The sequence below is a fragment of the Scyliorhinus torazame genome, chromosome 1 (assembly GCF_047496885.1).
Source record: "Scyliorhinus torazame isolate Kashiwa2021f chromosome 1, sScyTor2.1, whole genome shotgun sequence".
NCBI lineage: Eukaryota > Metazoa > Chordata > Chondrichthyes > Carcharhiniformes > Scyliorhinidae > Scyliorhinus > Scyliorhinus torazame.
In genome coordinates, this window is record NC_092707.1 from 81284859 (window position 1) to 81305678 (window position 20820).

Here is a 20820-nt window from a genome sequence, read left to right on the forward strand (position 1 = left end):
AGGTGCCATCCTGACTGGAAGTGTGCAATATTGCGCGAGAAGATGTCGGACACGTATCCAAATGTCATTGCGCCCTCGTGCAGTATTTTGGTCGGCAGGCCGAGTCGGACGTGCGCCAGCCGACAATTAAGAAGGCAATTTAAATGACTTAAATGCCAATTAACTTGAGTTTTACATAGGCCCATGCGACTCTTAGGCCACACGGTTAGGCGGCCAATCCGCCTTTGCTGATTTGTCATCCAAAGGACGGAGGAGCAAAGGCAGGCTGAGGTGGTAGGTGTGGTGGATTTAAAGTCTACAGGCCTCAGAGATTCAAACAAACAAAGAACCTTATTAAGAAGATGCTAGCACACAGGCTGATATGTTATACTGCCTGTTTAGCCACACAAGCGGTTGATGGCGTCATGTGATTGGTCTCTTAAAGGGCTCCTGTTCCATTGCAAGGCTGGTAGTGAGGAAACTCTGCATGTACTATGAATACACAACATTTTCCTCCCCTTTTAATTCAAAGATCCCTGACACAATAAACAGTATAACATTACAATCAATCAACAAGAACAGGCAATACTTCAGACACTTCGGAGGCGAACCTCAGGCATCTGCTTTTTAGTGCTTGCTGCAACCTTCAGTGTCTTTGGTTTGGTTTGGACGTTTATCCGTGGTTGTCTGAACTGGAGTTGACATAGTGATCTGAGATTGGCTCAGTTCCGGTTCTCAATTGAGGTGCTGTTTTCCCCAATTGGTTTGATTAGTGTCAGGTTCTTGGGAAGGTCCAGGTCGTCTCTTGGCACAGCTGGATTTGGACTCTCTTTGGTCTGTCTCTGGCAGGTTGGTTCTTGCCAGCAAAAGTTTATCCGAATGCCTTCTCCATATTATTTTGTCTCGGATTTGTATGGTGTAGGAGAGCGATCCTGTCTGTGAGAAAATGGTGGAAAATATCCACCTTTCACTTGTAGCATAGTTCCTTTCCAGAACACTTTGAACCTGGTGGGAAACGTAACGTTTTGCCTTGTTCTCCCACCGTATGACCTGTTCCTGCTGCTATTTCTCAACAACTTATTTTCTCTTGGGTGGTTATAGCAAATTGAATGCTGCACATAGTTAACGTCTAACCATTAGCAACGCCAGAGAAACTTGGGTTGTTGAATGCACAATATTCCGATACGTGAACAGGAATTGGCTCAAGCATTTACACAATGAACCTTGCTCTCTAGTTACCTTCAATTAATGTTTCATCGCCTGTACAGAATGTTCTGCTAGCCCATTTGTGGCAGGATGATAAGGAGAGGAGCGGATGTGTTAAATTCCATTCTCCATCAAGTAGTTTATGAACTCTTGCAAAATGAACTGCGGCCCATTATCATTCACAAGTTCTTCATGGTAACAAAATCTGCTGAGGATTTCACCCAATCTCTCAATTGTTTTCTCCGCTGACGTTGTCTTCATGATGGAAACTTCAAGCCAGGTGAGCATCGACTAGAATGATAAACACACGTTCTTAAAATGGTCTGCCATAATCAACATGTACCCGTCGTCAGCCCTCTTCCGGCCATTCCCACAGGTGTAATGGGGCTAATGGCATTCCGCACTTTTGCACAAGTCAAACACATTCCTGCCTTCACCTAGATTTCAGAATCTAACCCTGACCACTAAAAATAGCTTCTGGCTATCTCCTTCATCCTTATAATACCACACCTTTACGCAATTGATTTAATACACGTTTTCTTAGCAGTGGCGGAATGGTGACTTTCATTCCCCAGAGGAGGCAACCTGCCTGTACAGGTAATTCAAATATTTGAGTGGAATATGGCTTTAACACAGGGTTTGTTCCTGAAGCCTTTCCTCGAACCACCATGTCCATGACCTCTGACAGGACTGAATCATTTCTTTCATGCATCTTAACTTGTCCTGTGGTCGCAGGAGTGTCCCCTATTTGCTCGAAGTAGGACATGTTTCCACACAAACTATTTATTGGGCAAGTGTAGTCAGGAAAGTCCATCTGTGTTTCTGTGAAGGCTTAACTGACAATACTTGGTGGTGTATGTGTGTGCTGACAAGAACAATGCCCACCTCTGCATCCTGCAGGCTGACTTTGTTGGAAGCCCGATATGGGGACCAAGAATCAGTGTTAGTGGACGATGGTGCATTAACAAAGTTAATGTCCTCCCATACAGGAATTGGTAAACCCGTTTTATGCCAAAAATTATTCCGAGGGCTTCTTTCTCTGTGTGTGTGTCATTGCTTTCAGCTTTATTCAAGATCCTGGACACAAAGGGTATTCTCCTCAGCTGTGGGCATTATGTGGGAAGCCACTGCCCCACCCCCCTAAGATGATGCTTCACATGCTGGTTGCAGGGGAAAATTTGGATCAAAATGTGTCAGAAGTTCTGAGTACTGCCTCTTTGGCTTGCACAAATGCTCTCCCAAATTGATCCACCTACGTCTACTTTTAATTTTGACACAGTAAAAGTGTAAGGGTTTTAGAATAGTAGCCAGGTTAGGTACAAACCTTCTGTAGTAATTTAGTAAGCCTAAAAAAGATCAAAGTTGGTTCACTTTCTGAGGTGCGGGTGCCTTAGTAATGGCTTTGACTTTCAAAGGTGACTTATGCAGTCCCTTGGCAGCGATGACATGCTCCAGATATCGAAGATTGGGAAAATCCACATTTGTCTTTTCGGACTTTTGATCCATAATCTTCTAATCTCTGGAGTGTGGACTCTAAATTTGCAGAGATGTTCTTCCTCATTCTGCCTAATAACTAAGATGTCATCTATGTAACACTGGACTTCGTCTCATTCACTTAAGATTTGGTCCATAGCACGGTGACGCAGTGGGTTAACCCTGTTGCCTCACGACGCCAAGGTCCCAGGTTCGATCCTGGCTCTGGGTCACTGTCCGTGTGGAGTTTGCACATTCTCTCCATATTTGCGTGGGTTTCGCCCCCACAACCCAAAGATGTGCAGGCTGGGTGGATTGGCCACGCTAAATTGGAAAAAATGAATTTGGTACTCTAAATTTAACTTTTTTTAAAGATTTGGTCCATAGCTTGTTGATATGGAGGTGGTGCTAAATGGTGATCTTTTACATTGAAATAACCCTTTGTGTGTCACAATCATCAAGATCTGTTTTGAATCTGGATCCACATTCATTTGAAGATACGTTTGACTGAGGTCAATTTTCCTGAAGTGTTGTCTCCAGCCAATCCAACGAATAAGTCAGCAATCAAGGCAGAGGGTACTGTCCTGCACACAATGGAGGATTAATAGTGACTTTAAAATGTCCACCAATGCATATAAACCTGTCTTTTTTCATCACGGGTATTATCGGAGTGGCCAATCACTCACGTTTACGGGTTCAAGGGCCCCCATTCTGACCAGCCATTCTAATTCTACCTCTACCTTGGGTCGTATATCCTTTCTGGCATCTGGTAGCAGGCAGCTGGACTTTCCTCACTCCCCCCGCTATAGTTATATGAGGGACTGCTGAGGAAAGCCTGTCCTTGGGATTCTCACAAAGCTTCAATCCAATCTTATTAATTCTAGTTAACTATATCCTTCTATTGGCACTAAGAGATCCATGTAAGATTACCCCTCATTGGCTTTGATTGTTTTCAACTGTTGTACAGTCACGTTGAAATAAATAGGGACAGGAAAAACTTTTCCAATAAGGTCAGTGGTGATGGCAGATCTATCTCCTCCAAACAGTTGGATTTTCCATACTACGTCCATACTAGGTGAAGAAACCAAGGGCAAAATTCAAACAGGGCAAAAAAGAAAAATATTGGGAGCAAGACAAACACTGTGAAAAAGACAAACTTAAAGGCTCTTTGCCTTAATGCACGGAGCATTTGCAATAAAGCGGATGAACTAATCGGGCAGATAGATATAAATGGGAATGATATAATTGGGATTACGGAGACATGGTTGCAGCGTGACCAGGGATGGGAACTGAATCCCAGGGTATTCAGTATTTAGGAAGGACAGGCATAAAATAAAAGGTGGCTGTGTGGCACTGCTGGTTAAAGAGGAAATTAACACAATATTGAGAAAGGATATTAACTTTGACAATGTAGAGTCTGTATGGGTAGAGTTGAGAAATTCCAAGGGGCAAACAAAATTAGTGGGTGTCATATGTAGACCCCCAAATTGCAGTGGTGAGGTTGGGAATGACATTTAACACAAAATTAGAGATGCATGTAATAAGAGAATTGGATTGGATTGGATTGGCTTTGCTTATGTCACGTGTACCGAGGTACAGTGAAAAGTATTTTTCTGCAAGCAGCTCAACAGATCATTAAGTACATGGGAAGAAAAGGGAAGAAAAGAAAATACATAATAGGGCAACACAAGGTATACAATGTAACTACAGAGGCACCGGCATCGGATGAAGCATACAGGGTGTAGTGTTCATGAGGTCAGCCCATTGGAGGGTCATTTAGGAGTCTGGTAACAGCGGGGAAGAAGCTGTTTTTGAATCTGTTCGTGCGTGTTCTCTGACTTCTGTATCTCCTACCCGATGGAAGAAGTTGGAAGAGTGAGTAAGCCGGGTGGGAGGGATCTTTGATTATGCTGCCTACTTTCCCCAGGCAGCGTGAGGTGTAGATGGAGTCAGTGGATGTGAGGCAGGTTCGTGTGATGGACTGGGCAGTGTTCACGACTCTCTGAAGTTTCTTGCGGTCCTGGGCCGAGCAGTTGCCATACCAGGCTGTGATGCAGCCAGATAGGATGCTTTCTATGGTGCATCTGTAAAAGTTGGCAAGGGTTAATGTGGACATGCCGAATTTCCTTAGTTTCCTGAGGAAGTATAGGCACTGTTGTGCTTTCTTGGTGGTAGCGTCGACGTGGGTGGACCAGGACAGATTTTTGGAGATGTGCACCCCTAGAAATTTGAAACTGCTAACCATCTCCACCTCGGCCCCATTGATGCTGATATGGGTGTGTACAGTACTTTGCTTCCTGAAGTCAATGACCGGCTCTTTAGTTTTGCTGGCATTGAGGGAGAGATTGATGTCGCTGCACCACTCTACTAGGTTCTCTATCTCTCTCCTGTATTCTGACTCGTCGTTATTCGAGATATGGTCGTATCGTCAGCAAACTTGTAGATGGAGTTGGAACCAAATTTTGCCACGCAGTCGGGTGTGTACAGGGAGTAGAGTAGGGGGCTAAGTACACAGTCTTGCGGGGCCCTGGTATTGAGGACTATTGTGGAGGAGGTGTTGTTGTTCATTCTTACTGATTGTGGTCTGTTGGTCAGAAAATCGAGGATCCAGTTGCAGAGTGAGGAGCCAAGTCCTCGGTTTTGGAGCTTTGATATGAGCTTGGCTGGGATTATGGTGTTGAAGGCGGAGCTGTAGTCAATAAATAGGAGTCTGATGTAGGAGTCCTTGTTGTCGAGATGCTCTAGGGATGAGTGTAGAGCCAGGGAAATGGCGTCTGCTGTGGACCAGTTGCGACGGTATGCGAATTGCAGTGGATCAAGGCATTCTGGGAGTATGGAGGTGATGCGCTTCATGATCAATCTCTCCAAGCACTTCATTACTACTGAAGTCAGGGCTACCGGACGGTAGTCATTGAGGCACGTTGCCTGGTTCTTCTTTGGCACCGGTATGATGGTGGTCTTCTTGAAGCAGGAGGGGACCTCGGAGTGGAGAAGGGACAGGTTAAAGATGTCCGCGAACACCTCTGCCAGCTGGTCCGCGCAGGCTCTGAGTGCGCGACCAGGAATCCCGTCCGGGCCCGTCACCTTCTGAGGGTTCACTTTCAGGAAGGCCGATCTGATTTCAGAAGCTATGCTGGTGGGTATGGGTGAGGTATGGGCTGCTGGGGCACTCAACAGTGGATTGTTGGTTACCTGCTCGGACCGAGCATAGAATGCATTGAGTTCATCGGGGAGGGGTGCGCTGCTGCCGGAGATATTGTTCGGCTTTACTTTGTAGTCCATCATGTTGTTTAGTCCTTGCCACAACCGCCGAGAGTCTGTCTGTGACTCTAGCTTGGTTTGATATTCTCTCTTGGCATCTCGGATGGCTTTGCAGAGGTCGTACCTGGATTTCTTGTATAGGTCAGGGTCGTCTGACTTGAACGCCTCAGATCTGTCCTTCAGTAGGGAGTCAATCTCGCGATTGAGCCATGGTTTCCGGTTGGGGAACGTACGTACTGCTTTCTTTGGCACGCAGTCGTCCACACATTTGCTGATGATGTCTGTGACGGTGATGGCATACTCATTTAAGTTGGTCGCTGAGTTCTTAAATATGGACCAGTCCACTATCTCTAAGCAGTCATGTAAGACTCTTCTGTTTCCTCAGACCAGCACTGCACAACCTTCTTAGCTGGATTCTCCCGCTTGAGTTTCTGCTTGTATGCCGGGAGAAGGAGCACCGTCTTATGGTCTAATTTCCCAAAGTGCGGTCGGGGGATGGAACGGTAGGCGCCCTTGATTTTTGAGTAGCAGTGGTCAAGAGTGTTGTCGCCCCTGGTGGGACAGGAGATGTGCTGGTGGAATTTTGGCAGTGCACTCTTGAGGTTGGCCTTGTTGAAGTCTCCGGCAACGATGAACAAGGCCTCCGGATGTTCTGTTTCGTAGTTGTTTATAACTGTGTACAGTTCGTCCAGCGCCTTCCTCGCTTCTGCCTGGGGTGGGATGTAGACCGCTGTGATAATGGCTGAAGTGACTGTCAGTGATCATGAGTGATTTTAATATGCACATAGATTGGACAAATCAAATGAGCCACAATGCCGTAGAGGAGGAATTTCTGGAATGTATATGGGATAGTTTTCTTAACCAATATGTGGAGGAACCAACTAGAGAGCAGGCAATCTTAGACTGGGTGCTGTGTGATGAGTAGGGAATCATTGCGAATCTGGCTGTAGGAGACCCCTTGGGGGTGAGCGACAATAACATGATAGAATTTTTTATCAAGATGGAGAGTGAAGTAGTTGATTTGGAGACGAGGGTGCTGAATATTAATAAAGGGAACTATGAAGTTATGAGGCGTGAGTTGGCCTTGATAGATTGGGGAGAGTTACTTAAAGGGAAGAGTTGATAGTCAATGGCAAAAATTCAAGGAACGCATTGGGGAACTGCAGCAATTGTTAATTCCTGTCTAGCACAAAAGCAAAATGGCCAATCCATGGCTTACAAAGGAAATTAGAATTAGTATCTGATCCAAGGAAGAAGCATATACATTGGCCAAGAAAAGCACTGGGCGGCATTCTCCCATTGGGCAGCTAAGTACCGACGCCGGGGTCCGCGCACGCGCAGTTGGGCTGGCGCCAACGAGCGCATGCGCAGTGGCCTTCTTCCCCGCGCCGGCCCCAATGCCAAATGGCACAGGGCTACAGGAGCCGGCGCGGAGGAAAGGAGGCCAGGAGGCAGAGAGGCCAGCCCGCCGATCGGTGGGCCCCAATCGCAGGCCAGGTCACTACGGAGGCACCCCCGGGGTCGGACCCCCCCTCCAACCCCCCCCGACTCCACACGCCACCCTCGGACCCTTCAATGCCGAGATCCCGCCAGCTCAGAGGAGGTTAGAACGGCACCGGCGGGACTCGGCTTTGTAGCCACCTAAATTGGCCAACTCCCGATTTAAAATGGCGAATGGCAAAGGCTGATGGGAAAGTCAGCCAACACAGGCAGAAACCAGCAGGTGCAGGTTTGCTGTGTATTTAACTCTGCAAAAGCCCAGACAGCATCGATACCAGCGACCATCAGCATAACAATGTAGCAGCCATCTACATACTGATGAGCAATCCCTGGGAGCAACATTTGGGACACTCAAAACTAAGCCAGACACCCCGGCGCCAGCAGGAGCCAACACAAAAGAGGTTAACGAACACTTCAAGACTGCCCATCGATCAGGGAACCGCTCCGGAATTGGAGAAATCGAACCAAGCGATTGGAACGAAGTCCAATCACCTAGAACCAGGTACAGGGTCCGCCCCGAAAGGCGGGAAGCCCCTGGGGACTATAAAGTTAAGCCCCCAAGTGCAACTCACTCTCTTCGTCCTGCCCGGGTCACCCAGCAACACGAACCAACATTGAACGTGACCGGTGCAGTGACCACCGAAAGAAGTAAGTCTTAATTCAACGCTCGCTACGAGATAGGCGCCCCTAGCTACCAATCCGTACCAACTTTGAATCCCGCAGACTCAGAACCCGAACGAAAGGCCATTTGTTCCCCTGATCTGGTGGGCCAGTCTGAAGTTACGTATAGGCCTGTTAGTTGTAGATGTAGCTTAGGCATAGAATTTGTGCATGAGTAGCGATTACTGTGTGTATTAAATGTGCTTTGATTTGAATCTTACTAATCGGTGTATTGAGTTATTGACCATTACTTGGACTTGAACCTCGTGGCGGTATCATAAAGATACCTGGCAACTTGAGAGCAAAGGTAATAACACAGAGCAATTGAACCAACCGGAAAGTTAGCAACATTATTTGGCGACTCCGCCGGGACCCGATCTAGAAGTGGCTGAACCCAGAATTTGAATCACAGCTCCAATTGGGAACAGAAAAGCGTTCAAGCAGTTCTGATCATTACTCATAATTTGGAAGTATGTGTATGCATGCGTAACTAACAGGGCGATAAGGTAAAACTGATAGATTTGTTTGTTGCGACAAAACTGTCGGGTGTTTGTATTTTGGAAAGTAGCGAAAGCCGTACCCGTATTTACAGCACCGCCTTAATACCCCTGTCCCAAATTTCAAGAGCAGCATTTGGATAGGAAAGATGGCAATGCAATGCCTCATGAACCCCGAGGAATTTGCGGTCGCAGCGACCAGCAGCAGTCGAGTGGGACAATGTCCCATTTGGGAGGAAGAAATCAGGAAATATCTCAAAGGGAAAGGATGGCCCCTTTGGAATGAATTCTGTGACAATGAGGAATCAGGCCCCGGGAGTATAGGACATACTTGGTGGGAGACCCTGAGCGAGATCCACAAGGAGAGCTCAGGAAAAGCTTGCAAGCCGATGGCAATCGTGTCCTGCTTGGTACAGTTGCGAGGCACAGAGGAGGTCGTTAGGATGCTCCGGAAAGAGGTAGAAGGCATACATCGAATGAGTAAGGTCGATGTAAGCGAGGTAGAAAGACAGAACTTAGAGCTAAGGAGGAAGTTGGTAGCAAAAGACGGAGAGGTGGAGGATGCCAAGAGAGCACACCAGTCTTGTCTGGCGCACTTAAGCAGCTTCCAGTCCCAGTACGAAAAGGCCTATCAGGACACGCAACGTGCAGTCCTCGTACGTGAAGAAACCGAGAAGCAGATAGAGACATTGCAGTGTAGTGACCTGAAGGCAGCGTTAAGAGCACTCCATGCTGCCACCACGGAGCAAAGACAAAGCATGTTAGAGCACACAAAGTGCCGGAAGCAGATTGCAGAGCTGCAATCTCTGCTTTCAGTCAAAAAAGGATTCCAGGAAATCTTTGGAGCCAAGTTAGATGAGGAAGATGGCCCTAATTGGGAAGAGTTGAATGACAGCGCAGAGATATGTTCAGGGAACATGTGCGCAGGGAAAGCCACAGAAGAGGAAAGCACCCCAACCCCCCACAGAGCAGATAGTTCAGGCTCCAATGAACCCTGTAACCACCCACCGCACAGCCACATCGGACGATGCAGAATTTTTGTATACCACCCCCTTAACAGTGACCCAATTACGGGACGCGTGCGAGAAAATCACACCATTCCTCCCCACCTCAGACCCCCACCACTTCTTTGCCAGAGTAAAGCAGCAGGCGACCATGTACGGCCTGGATGAGCGAGAGCATGTAAAGCTCACAGTTTTAAGTTTAGACCCTTCGGTCGTAGCAGCCCTTCCTGACCCACAGAATGTAGGAGGAGGCACCCTTACAGAAATGCATACCACGATCCTGGATGCAATCGGGTATAACCGGGGTGACCCCGTAGATGGCCTCATTAAATGCAGGCAAAAGAAGACCGAACACCGCACAGCGTTCGCTGGATGCCTGTGGATCCACTTTGCAGCAGTCTTTGGAGACTTAGACCACGCCCATTTGTCCCCAGACAACATGGCCAAATGGACCCGCACCCTTATCTCCCATGCCACAGAAACAGGACAGAAAGCGTGCGCAAATTATGATCCCTCAGAGTAGGCTCATAACGAGAAGTGGGTAGTAAAAAGATTGTCCCACGCCTGGGAGCAGTCTGTACAAAACAAACCCGCAGTTAAAAATCCCGAAGAAAAGCAGGCCGACGCAGATATACAGGCAGTTAAAACACACCAGAACCCCGCATGGGTAAATGAAGGAAAGAACAGCCCCCCACAAAAGCCACAGAAGTGTTTCAACTGTGGCCATTTAGGACACATTGCAAGAGAGTGCAATGCCCCACGAACGCCACAGAAAGCCCAGCAGACGGGCACTCTGAGTAAGAAGAAGACAGAGCCCATTCATAGTGTTAGCACCCGTTCGGATCAGACGGACCTGACCGGAACGGACTGACGGTGTTCGGGCTCCCCCAGTTGGGTCTGCGACACCCTTTGGGATAGGTCCGGACGACCGGTAGTTGCAGCGAAAATTTGGGGACAGCCTATCGAATTTCTCTGGGACACTGGAGGGTCCCGCACCACAATAAATTCCTCCACTATGTTCCAAAAGGACACATGGCTCACTGCAGCCACTATCACCCTAAGCGGCTTTACAGGCCACTCACAACAGGGACACATCACAGCCTCTGTACCCATTCAAATCGGTAACATCACCACCAAGCACCCCGTAGTCTTAGTCGATCTGCCCCACACAGCAGAACACATTCTAGGAATCGATTTCATAAATTCCCACAACTTATCATTTGATCCAATCAACCAGTGTGTCTGGAAAATGGCAAAGTCTGCAAGAGCCCCCGCAACGCTCAACATCGGAGAATACGCAAACAAAATTAGCGCAGTAGGCAAAATTTGGTTCAACCCGACCACGCTTAGCACGGACAAGTAGGTTAGGGCAGTTTTACAGAAAAAACGGACAGCATTCGCGACCCACAAACACGACTGTGGCCGGATGACTGGCTCCGTACAGATCACAGGACCTGACCCTAGACCCCCAAATCAGTATGGATTTCCCCAAGAGACAGAGGGAGAAATCTCCAAGGTAATCGAAAGCTTATTAGAGCAGGGCGTACTTAGATCAGTAGCCTCCACTAATAATGCCCCGATTTGGCCAGTGAGAAAGCCCGATGGATCATGGCGACTGACCACCGATTACCGGGAACTCAACGAAATCACCCCCGCAGCAGCCCCCACAGTAGCAACAAGTCCCAAGTCCATGCTCAAGCAGGGACTCCATTCCCGATTCTTTACGGTTTTGGGCATCAGTAATGGATTCTGGTCCATTCCATTGGCAAAGGCGTGCCAGTACAAATTTGACTTCCCCTTTAAAAACCAACAGTACACGTGGACATGCCTTCCACAAGGATTCCACAACTCCCCCTCCATTTTCCACCGACAGCTGGCAAATGGTTTAGCCAAATTTTCACGCCCCGAATGTCTGGTCCAGTACGTAGACGACCTACTACTGCAGACAGACACCAAGGAAGAGCACATCGAGCTTCTGTCTGAACTCGTGGAACTCTTACACTCAATTGGTTGTAAAGTTAACCCCAAAAAGGCCCAGATTTTGGAAGATAAGGTGATATATTTGGGTACAATTATCACGCACGGTAAACGCGAGATCGAGCATAAAAGGATTGACTCGATTGCTAAATTGCCCCTTCCCCAGAATGTTTCAGCCCTCCGGTCGTTTTTCGGACTGGTTGGCTCTTGCCGAAACCACATTGACGGTTTCACCAGCAAGGCAGCACCCCTCTCAGACCTCCTAAAGAAAGGAGCCCCCTGGGAATGGCTTCCGCAGCATACGGATGCTGTGGACTCTTTAAAACAGGCACTCATAGCAGCCCCGCACTACAAGTTCCAGAACCGCTTTCCCCTTACGCTATAGAGGTAGCAACCACAGACCGCACCCTTTCGGCCGTGCTCCTCCAGGAACGGCACGAAGAGTTAAGGCCCGTAGCTTACGCCTCCAGAATTTTAGATGCTGTGGAGCAGGGAATTTCAGCCTGTGAGGGGCACCTGCTCGCAGTATTTTGGGCAGTTCAGTATTTTCGTACAATACCGGACTGAATCCCATCATAATCCTCACAGAACACACCCCCACACAACTTTTACTGGACGGACGACTCAAGGACGGTACAGTCAATCAGATTAGAGCAGCTAGATGCACCCTTCTTTTGCAGGGATGGGTCATCACTGTGAAACGGACAAAGATACACACTTTTTTAGCCGACAACCTAAAGTACCCCGGAATCCCCCATGAATGTGAAATTATCTCTCCACACCACAACACAGGCCCCTTTATTGCTAAACCCCCCCCCAGAAAGATAGGTAGTTCAACCCAGAGCCCCAAGCACACAGACACGTGCAAACCCATAAAGATATATGTGGATGGATCTTCCACAATATTGGATGGGAAGCGCATAACAGGTTGCGGTATATATGTCGAGGACGCGGAGGGACACGCCCTGGAAGAAATAGCAATAAAACTTCCAGGACACTTAGGCGCGCAGGCAGCAGAACTTGCGGCCATCGCATATATGGAACACCCAGATTCCTTCCCCAGCCCAGCAGACATATACTCGGACAGCCTCTATGTCTGCAACAACCTTACGGAATTCCTGCCCCTGTTGAAAGCAAGAGGATTTGTTTCCGCAGACGGAAAACCCCTCCCCTCAGCCCCATTGCTCCATCACATTTTGGAGAGACCACAGAACAGGACTTTTGGGATAGTCAAAGTTGAAATCACCATCGTTCCTCCCCCCCTGGAAATATAAAAGCCGACACACTGGCTAAAGCAGGTTCCAGACACGGATATTTTTGTACACACCCCGAAAGCGCACCAGTGAATGCAGTTCAGGTCTCACAGACTAAGATCGAGGATCTAGTGCAGGCCCAGAAGCAGGACAGCAATCTCAGGGAGATTTTAAAAGGAAACTATCCAGCACCCTACGAGAGGTTTAAGAATATACTAACCACACATGACGGTGTGGTGTTAAAAGACACCCTTTATGTGGTTCCTGAACAGGACAAGAATCAACTGATTTGTTTGTTCCATGACGGTCATGGACATCAGGGAATTGATCCCGCTACAGCCCACCTCAGGCAGCTTTGTTGGTAGCCGAATTGAAAGGACAATGTAAATCACTACATCGAGAATTATCTTATCTGCGCCCAGAATAATCCGGACAGATATGCCAAAAAGTCTGAGCTTAGTCACACCCGATCCGTTAATGGCCCCTGGACTAACCTCCAGATTGATTTTATAGGACCATTGCCCCCTTGCAGGAATGGTTACAAATATGTACTCATAGTGATAGACACATTTACGAAATGGGTGGAAGCATTCCGATCCAGGACAAACACTGCAAAGACCACAGCCAAAATTTTGACCCACCACATCTTTACAAGATGGGGACTCCCCCGCAGCATTGAATCCGACCAAGGTTCCCATTTTACGGGATGTGTCATGCAGAACGTCCTCACGATATTTGGCATTACCCAAAAATTCCACATTGCATAACACCCACAGTCGAGTGGTATCGTGGAGCGCATGAATCGGACCCTAAAATCAACCCTCAGAAAAATGGTCCAGCAAAACAACACCACTTGGGACTCAGTCCTCCCTTTTGCGCTGATGTTTTTGCGAAATACAATTTCAACTTCTACAGGTTACACCCCACACACCCTCATGACCGGACGCCCCATGAAAGACACAGAATTTTTACTAGGTTTAGACTTGACCAGCCCCGAGGTGACGGCCCTCACACACGGGAAAGCAGTCAAACAATCAGTGGATAATGTTAAAATGGCTCAGCTAGCAGCCGCAGTGAAATTGGGCACAAGAAAGAAACAGAGCAAGACTTGTTTCGATAAGACAGTGCATGCGACTGAGTTCAGTGTAGGACAGCAAGTCATGCTCTCCGTATCAACCCCAGCACATTCCTGTCACCAAAGTACTCGGGTCCATACTCCATTGCGGACAAAGTAAGCCCTTCCGTCTACAAGATAAAGTATCCCAATGGAAAGACTGCGTGATTCCATATCAACCAGCTGAAGGCTTATGGAACACAATCTAACCACACACATCACGTCATGCTCGACGCAGCAAACCACGCCCCGTCCACAGCCAACGTAACCCTACCATCCCCCAACACGTCCAGCCCAGCCACGGACTCAACCTCGACTCCACCCCCGAAATATACACTCCGCCCCGGAACGCCCACAGACTGCAGCAGCAGAGACAGCGACTGTGACTCGGACGATAGCCACAGCACGCCTCCCTACTATCCCCATGCAACAGGACCCACACCCAGCGAATCTGACCACGATTCGAGTGATCCCTTCATGATCACTTTCCTAAACAAACCTCACCACCGACCACCAACCTACAATGACGACCCCGATTCCGTCCCCACACAACTAGACACCACCTATTGGCACAGAGACAATTCGTACAGACCCGTCCGGAATGACGTGAGCGATCCGAAATCATACCAAGCAGCCCTTTCAGCCCTGATACATTCAAGAGTTTGGCATCCGGGAGAAGATGACGACCTTGAGTCTGACTCCCAAAACGAGAACCCCTTTGCGACCCTGTTCGCAACCGATAACTGAGGTGTCCAGATGATGTTTTAAAAGGAACCGCTTGGGAGAAAACGGTGTCCTTTCTGATGGAACCTGCAGCATGTTTTATGTTGTTTGTGGTGTTTTGTTACATGTTGTATGTTAGACCGGAACATTTTTTTCCACGGCCCCACGCCCTTTCAGCAGAAGCCTCTGAGGACTTGCCCACAGAGACTTGCTATTGGCCAGACGCTAGTTCAGAGGAACTAGTTTGTCTGCAGAGACTTGTTAAGGTCCCAGACGCCAGTTCAGCGGAACTCGTCTGTCGACGGAAACATAGACCCCCGTTCGTTACTGCCCTTCTGGTTCGAAGGTAGAACCAATACGGCAGCCCCCCCACGATGACTACATTTCTTGCCCATTCTTGTCGGTTGCTCAGGCAGTGGAGAAACGGCTTGGGACCCGCCCTGCCTGGGAACCCCCCCTCTGGTCAGCTACGTTCGGGTAGGGGACACACCGCATTGGTCGCCGTCCTACCCGGGGACTCCATCCAACTCTTACCCGTCGCGGCCCATACGTACCTCATTTTGGAAAGTTTTAGTTCAAAAAGTTTTGTTTTGTTTCAGGTAACCCTTAGGTTGCCAACCCTCTGCTATTTACATCCTCAAACATTGGGATGGTAAACCGCACAGTCTGCGAGACGGCTCACACTGGTTCATTATTTGTAAGTGTGTCTTGTCCTAAAATTTGGTTTTTGAAAAAAAAAAATGAGTGAGTCACACATAGTGACCAATTATAAAGGGAGTAATTGGCACTAAAGGACAGACAGGCTATCATACGAGATGTTAAACCAAGATAGTTACAGATACTATGCTTGTTTCCACAGAACTCCAGAAGCTCCAGGACCGGAGAAGAGAAGAGACGAGAAGAGAAGAGAAGTGAAAGAAGAAGAACCATGAGGACATCCTCCGTGTTGCTCATCGTGATAATGAACATTTGGTTGCGCGCGAACGCGAACCCCATGATCTCAAGCCCCCCAGCCGTTAATGATTCACTTCCCCACAGTACGCAGAGCCCAGTCACAAGCGACACCACACCATCTTGGTGTGCCAGGTTTATAACCTGGTACTCCCTGTCCTACTTGATAGAATCCCTATTGGTATTGGCGATACTCTGCTGCATCGTGCAGACTTTGCGTCTGAGAAAATGGAGAAGGAGAGCCTACCGCGCTCGCACCCCGGTATATAGGATCAGATCCCCTATTTTCGGATACGACCAGATCCCCGACCCCCGCGATCTATAATAAAGAGCATTCGTTTGCGTTTTTGTTGTAAATAAAGAAATGTTCATGAGCAATTGTACGATCCTGAGCTTGACTGCCAAGCCAGGGAAAATGTGGATAAACTGCTATGATTTTGTTTGCATGGTTGAGGAAGTTTGAGTGATGAAATGTTTAAGTGAGTGTAGTGTATTAAGGATAGTTAGAGGTTCCCATTTTCTTGTTTTGTAATGCATGTCCCTCTTTGTCATAGCGCCCCTTAGAATTGTCAGTTGAAAATTTTTTGCATAGTTATGGTCAGTGTAGAGGCCATGAAAGAAGTGCTCACCGGGTCAGGGAATGGAAAGCAACGTAGTTATGTGATCCTTCACGCTTCGCGTTAGGATCACAAGGAGGGATTGTGTAGCCACCTAAATTGGCCAACTCCCGATTTAAAATGGCGAACGGCAAAGGCTGATGGGAGAGTCAGCCAACACAGGCAGAAACCAGCAGGTGCAGGTTTGCTGTGTATTTAACTTTGCAAAAGCCCAGACAGCATCGATACCAGCGACCATCAGCATAACAATGTAGCAGCCATCTACATACTGATGAGTAATCCCCGGGAATAATAGCAACATTTTGGACACTCAAAACTAAGCCAGACTCCCCGGTGTCAGCAGGAGCCAACACAAAAGAGGTTAACGAACACCTCAAGACCGCCCATTGATCAGGGAACCACTCCAGAATTGGAGAAATCGAACCAAGCGATTGGAACAAAGTCCAATCACCGAGAACCAGGTACAGGGTCCGCCCCAAAAGGCGGGAAGCCCCTGGGGACTGTAAAGTTAAGCCCCCAAGTTCAACTCGCTCTCTTTGTCCTGCCCGGGTCACCCAGCAACGCGAACCAACCTTGACTGTGACAGGTGCAGTGACCACCAAAGTAAGTCTTAAGTCAACGCTCGCTACGAGATAGGTGCTCCTAGCTACCAATCCGTACCAACTTCGAATCCCGCAGACTCAGAACCCGAACGAAAGGTCATTTGTTCCCCTGACCTGGTGGGCCAGTCCGAAGTTACGTATAGGCCTGTTAGTTGTAGAAGCAGCTTAGATGTAGAATTTGTGCATGAGTAGCGATTACTGTGTATAATAAATGTGCTTTGATTTGAATCTTACTAATCGGTGTATTGAGTTATTGATCATTACTTGGACTTGAACCTCGTGGCGGTATCATAAATATACCTGGCGACTCGAGAGCAAAGGTAGTAACACAGAGCAATTGAACCAACCGGAAAGTTAGCAACAGCTTTTTGATGACGGCCCAGCTGGGCCGGAGAAACGCGCGCCGGCCTGTGCCAGCCCAGACCGGAGAGTCGGCGCATGCCCCGACTGGTGCATCCCCGACTACGCTGGCGCCGATGGCGGAGAATCGTGTCCCAGCATCGCGGCAGCGTGGAGTGATTCGCGCGGCACCGCGCCGATTCTCCGGCCTGGCGGGGTGTCGAAGAATTCCGCCTAGTAGGTCTGAAGATTGGGAGCAGTTTAGAATTCAGCAAAGATGGACCAAGAGATTGATTAAGAAGGGGAAAACACAGTACAAAAGTAAGCTTGCAGGTAACATAAAGACTGCCACTAAGAGTTTGTAAGATAGGTGAAGAGAAAGAGATTAGTAAAGACAAATGTAGGCCCCCTACATACAGAAACAGGGAAATGTATAATAAGGGACAAAGAAATGGCTGAGCATTTGAATATATACTTTAGTTCTGTCTTCACAAAAGAGGACACAAATCAGATACCCGAAATGTTGGAGAATGAAAGGTTTAGTGAGAGGGAAGAACTGAGGGAGATTAATATTAGTAGAGAAATGGTGCTGGGAAAATTGATGGGATTGAAGGCGCATAAATCCCCAGGGCCTGATCATCTGCATCCCAGAGTGTTTAAGGAGGTTGTGCTGGAGATAGTGGATGCATTGGTGGCCGTCTTCCGGGATTCCATAGACTCTGGAACAGTCCCTGCAGATTGGAGGGTAGCTAATGTAACTCCAATATTCAAAAAGGGAAGTAGAGAGAAAACAGGGAATTATAGACCAGTAAGCCTAACATCGGTAGTGGGGAAAATTCCTGAATTCATTATCAAGGACTTATATGGCGGAACATTTAGAAAGCAGTGGCAGGATCAGTCAGAGTCAGCATGGATTTATGAAGGGGAAATCATGCTTGATAAACCTGTTGGAATTCTTTGAAGATGTCACCAGTACAGTCGACAAGGGGGAGCCAGTCGATGTGGTATACTTGGACTTTCAGAAGGCATTTGACAAAATCCCGCAAAGAGATTATTGTGCAAAATTAAAGCGTATGGGATTGGGGGAAGTGTATTGAGGTGGATAGAAAACTGGTTGGCAGAGAGGAAATAAAGAGTAGGAATTAATGGGTCCTTTTCAAATAGGCAGGCAGTAACTAATGGGGTGCCACAGGGATTGGTGCTAAGAACCCAGCTATTCACAATATATATTAATGATTTGGATGAGTGAACATAATGTAACATCTCAAAGTTTGCAGATGATACCAAGTTGGGTGGGAGGGTGAATTGTGATGAGGATGCAGAGATCCTACAGCATGATCTGGACAGGTTGGGCAAGTGGGCAAATCAATGGCAGATGCAGTATAATTTGGATAAGTGTGACGTTATTCATTTTGGAAGCAAAAACAGGAAGGCAGATTACAACTTGAACGGCCGTAAATTGGGAGAGGGAAGTGTGTAGCAGGACCTGGACATCCTTGTGCACCTGTCACTGAAAGTAAGCATGCAGGTGCAGCAGGCAGTAAAGAAGGCTAATGGTATGTCTGCCTCCATTGCGGGAGGTTTCGAATACAGGAGCAGGAATGTGTTGTTGCAATTGTACAGGGCCTTGGTGAGGCCACACTTGGAGTATTGTTTGCAGTTTTGGTCTCCTTTTCTGAGGAAGGATGTTCTTGTTCTCGAGGAAGTGCAGCGAAGGTTTACCAGACTGATTCCAGGGATGGTGGGGCTGTCATATGAGGAGAGATTGGCTAGGTTAGAATTGTTCTCACTGGAGTTCAGAAGAATGAGAGGGGATCTCAAAGAGACTTATAAAATTCTAACAGGACTAGACAGGGTAGTTGCAGGGAAGATGTTCCCGATGGTGGGTGTGTCCAGAACAAGGGGTCACAGTCTGAGGATTCAGGGTAAACCAATTCGGACAGATTTGAGGAGACATTTCTTCACCCAAAGAGTGGTGAGCCTATGGAATTCATTTTCACAGGAAGTAGTTGATGCTAAAACATTGAATATATTCGAGAGGCAGCGAGATATAGCACTTGCGGCAAATGGGATCAAAGGTTATGGGGAGAAAGCAGGAATAGGCCAATGAGTTGGATGATCAGCCATGATCGTGATGAATGGCGCTGTATTCTCGAAGGGCCAAAAGCCTCCTTCTGCTTCTATCTTCTATGTATCTATGTATTCCCCTTTTAAAAATACAAAAAACAATTCCATTTAGGAATATAATAATTGATGTATCACAAAACTTTGCTGTAACTTCTTGTTACACTCAAAATAATGTAAGAATGAAATTAATACTATTGAATGAGAGCGAGAGACAAACAGAGAGAGATACGCTGCTGTATCTTCCATTTGATTCCCATCAAGTTCTTACCCAGGTTTAATTTCTTTTAATTTGTCCATTTATTGACCATCCCGATGTGGTGGTGAGTCACATTCTTGAACCACTGCAGTCCATGTGGTGAGGTTGCACCCACAATGGCTCAGTTGGCTGTATGGCTGGTATGGGTCAAATTGGTGGCAACAGCTTGAGGTTCAATCCCCATCTGGCTGGGGCAGATTAGGGTCCTGCCTCCTTTCTCTCCCTGCAGTGGTTCAGACCTGTCTTTGGGCAGACAACTGAAGAATAATGTAAACCTTCCACACCAGACAAAGACAAGAGAAACAAATGGAGCCATCTACTTTGAAATCTGATTTGAAAGAACTCTATACTGTTCAGATCTTGCCAGGACAAAATTGGCAAGCTTCCTTCAGGAATGGAAACTAGATATATTTTTCTTCTCAAGATGACGGAGCTGTTGACAAGTTTTCATCAAACATATATTGTGCCGTCTTGATTAACTCTTTAAGAAACTCAAGTTTGCCCAATGGGTTTTGGGTCAATACACAAACTAAGGAGGTGAAATTCAGCTTGGGGACCAAAAAATAAGCGTTACTCGCCTCACTTCCTTTCCGTTGAACTGCAATAAACATTTGGAATAATCTGTGGGCTATGTAAAGTGAGATGGGAAGGTATGGTAAATCACAGTAACAATGAGGGAAGAGATGGGACTATTTTTCTTATCATTATAGACCACACATCTCAATAGATGTGGAGTATAAGCACCAGCTGATTGGCCTCTACATGTGCTGTAATATTTATGTAAATTACCGGATAAGACAATGGATTCAGTCATCTGAGCTCTTCAACACACACAGGAATGCAGCCTGGTTGAGTTTGAGAACTGGTGGGAAGGTTTTGTCAGGTAAAGTGATTTTGACTTTTCCTCATCTTTTTTTTATTCATTCATGGGATGTGGATATCGCTGGCTGGACCAGCATTTATTGTCCATCCTCAATTGGCCTTGAACTGCCCAAGTAAGCCACTCAGAGGACATTTAAGAGTCAACCGCATTGCTGTGAGTCTGGAGTCACATGTAGGCTAGACTAAGTCAGGATGGCAGATTTCCTTCCCTAAAGGACATTTACAATGTTTTCCTTAGACATTTAATTACAGATTTCTTTTTTTTAAATAAATTTTGAGTCCCCAATTCTTTTTTCCCATCCAAGGGGCAATTTTGCATGGCTAATCCACCTACCCTGCACATCTTTTCAGGTTGTGGGGGTGAGACCCATGCAGACATGGGAAGAATGTACAAACTCC

At 47.3% G+C, this 20820-nt stretch overlaps 2 long non-coding RNA genes across 2 annotated transcripts in view; one reads left to right on the forward strand and one right to left on the reverse strand.

Annotated features, from left to right (window-relative positions):
• Positions 1–20820, reverse strand: part of LOC140429540 (uncharacterized) — a 195045-nt gene that overhangs the window by 134669 nt on the left and 39556 nt on the right. The window lies entirely within an intron of this gene.
• LOC140409048 (uncharacterized) lies at positions 892–17050 on the forward strand. Its single transcript, XR_011940268.1, has 2 exons — positions 892–1465; positions 15507–17050. It is a non-coding gene; the product is annotated as an uncharacterized lncRNA (long non-coding RNA).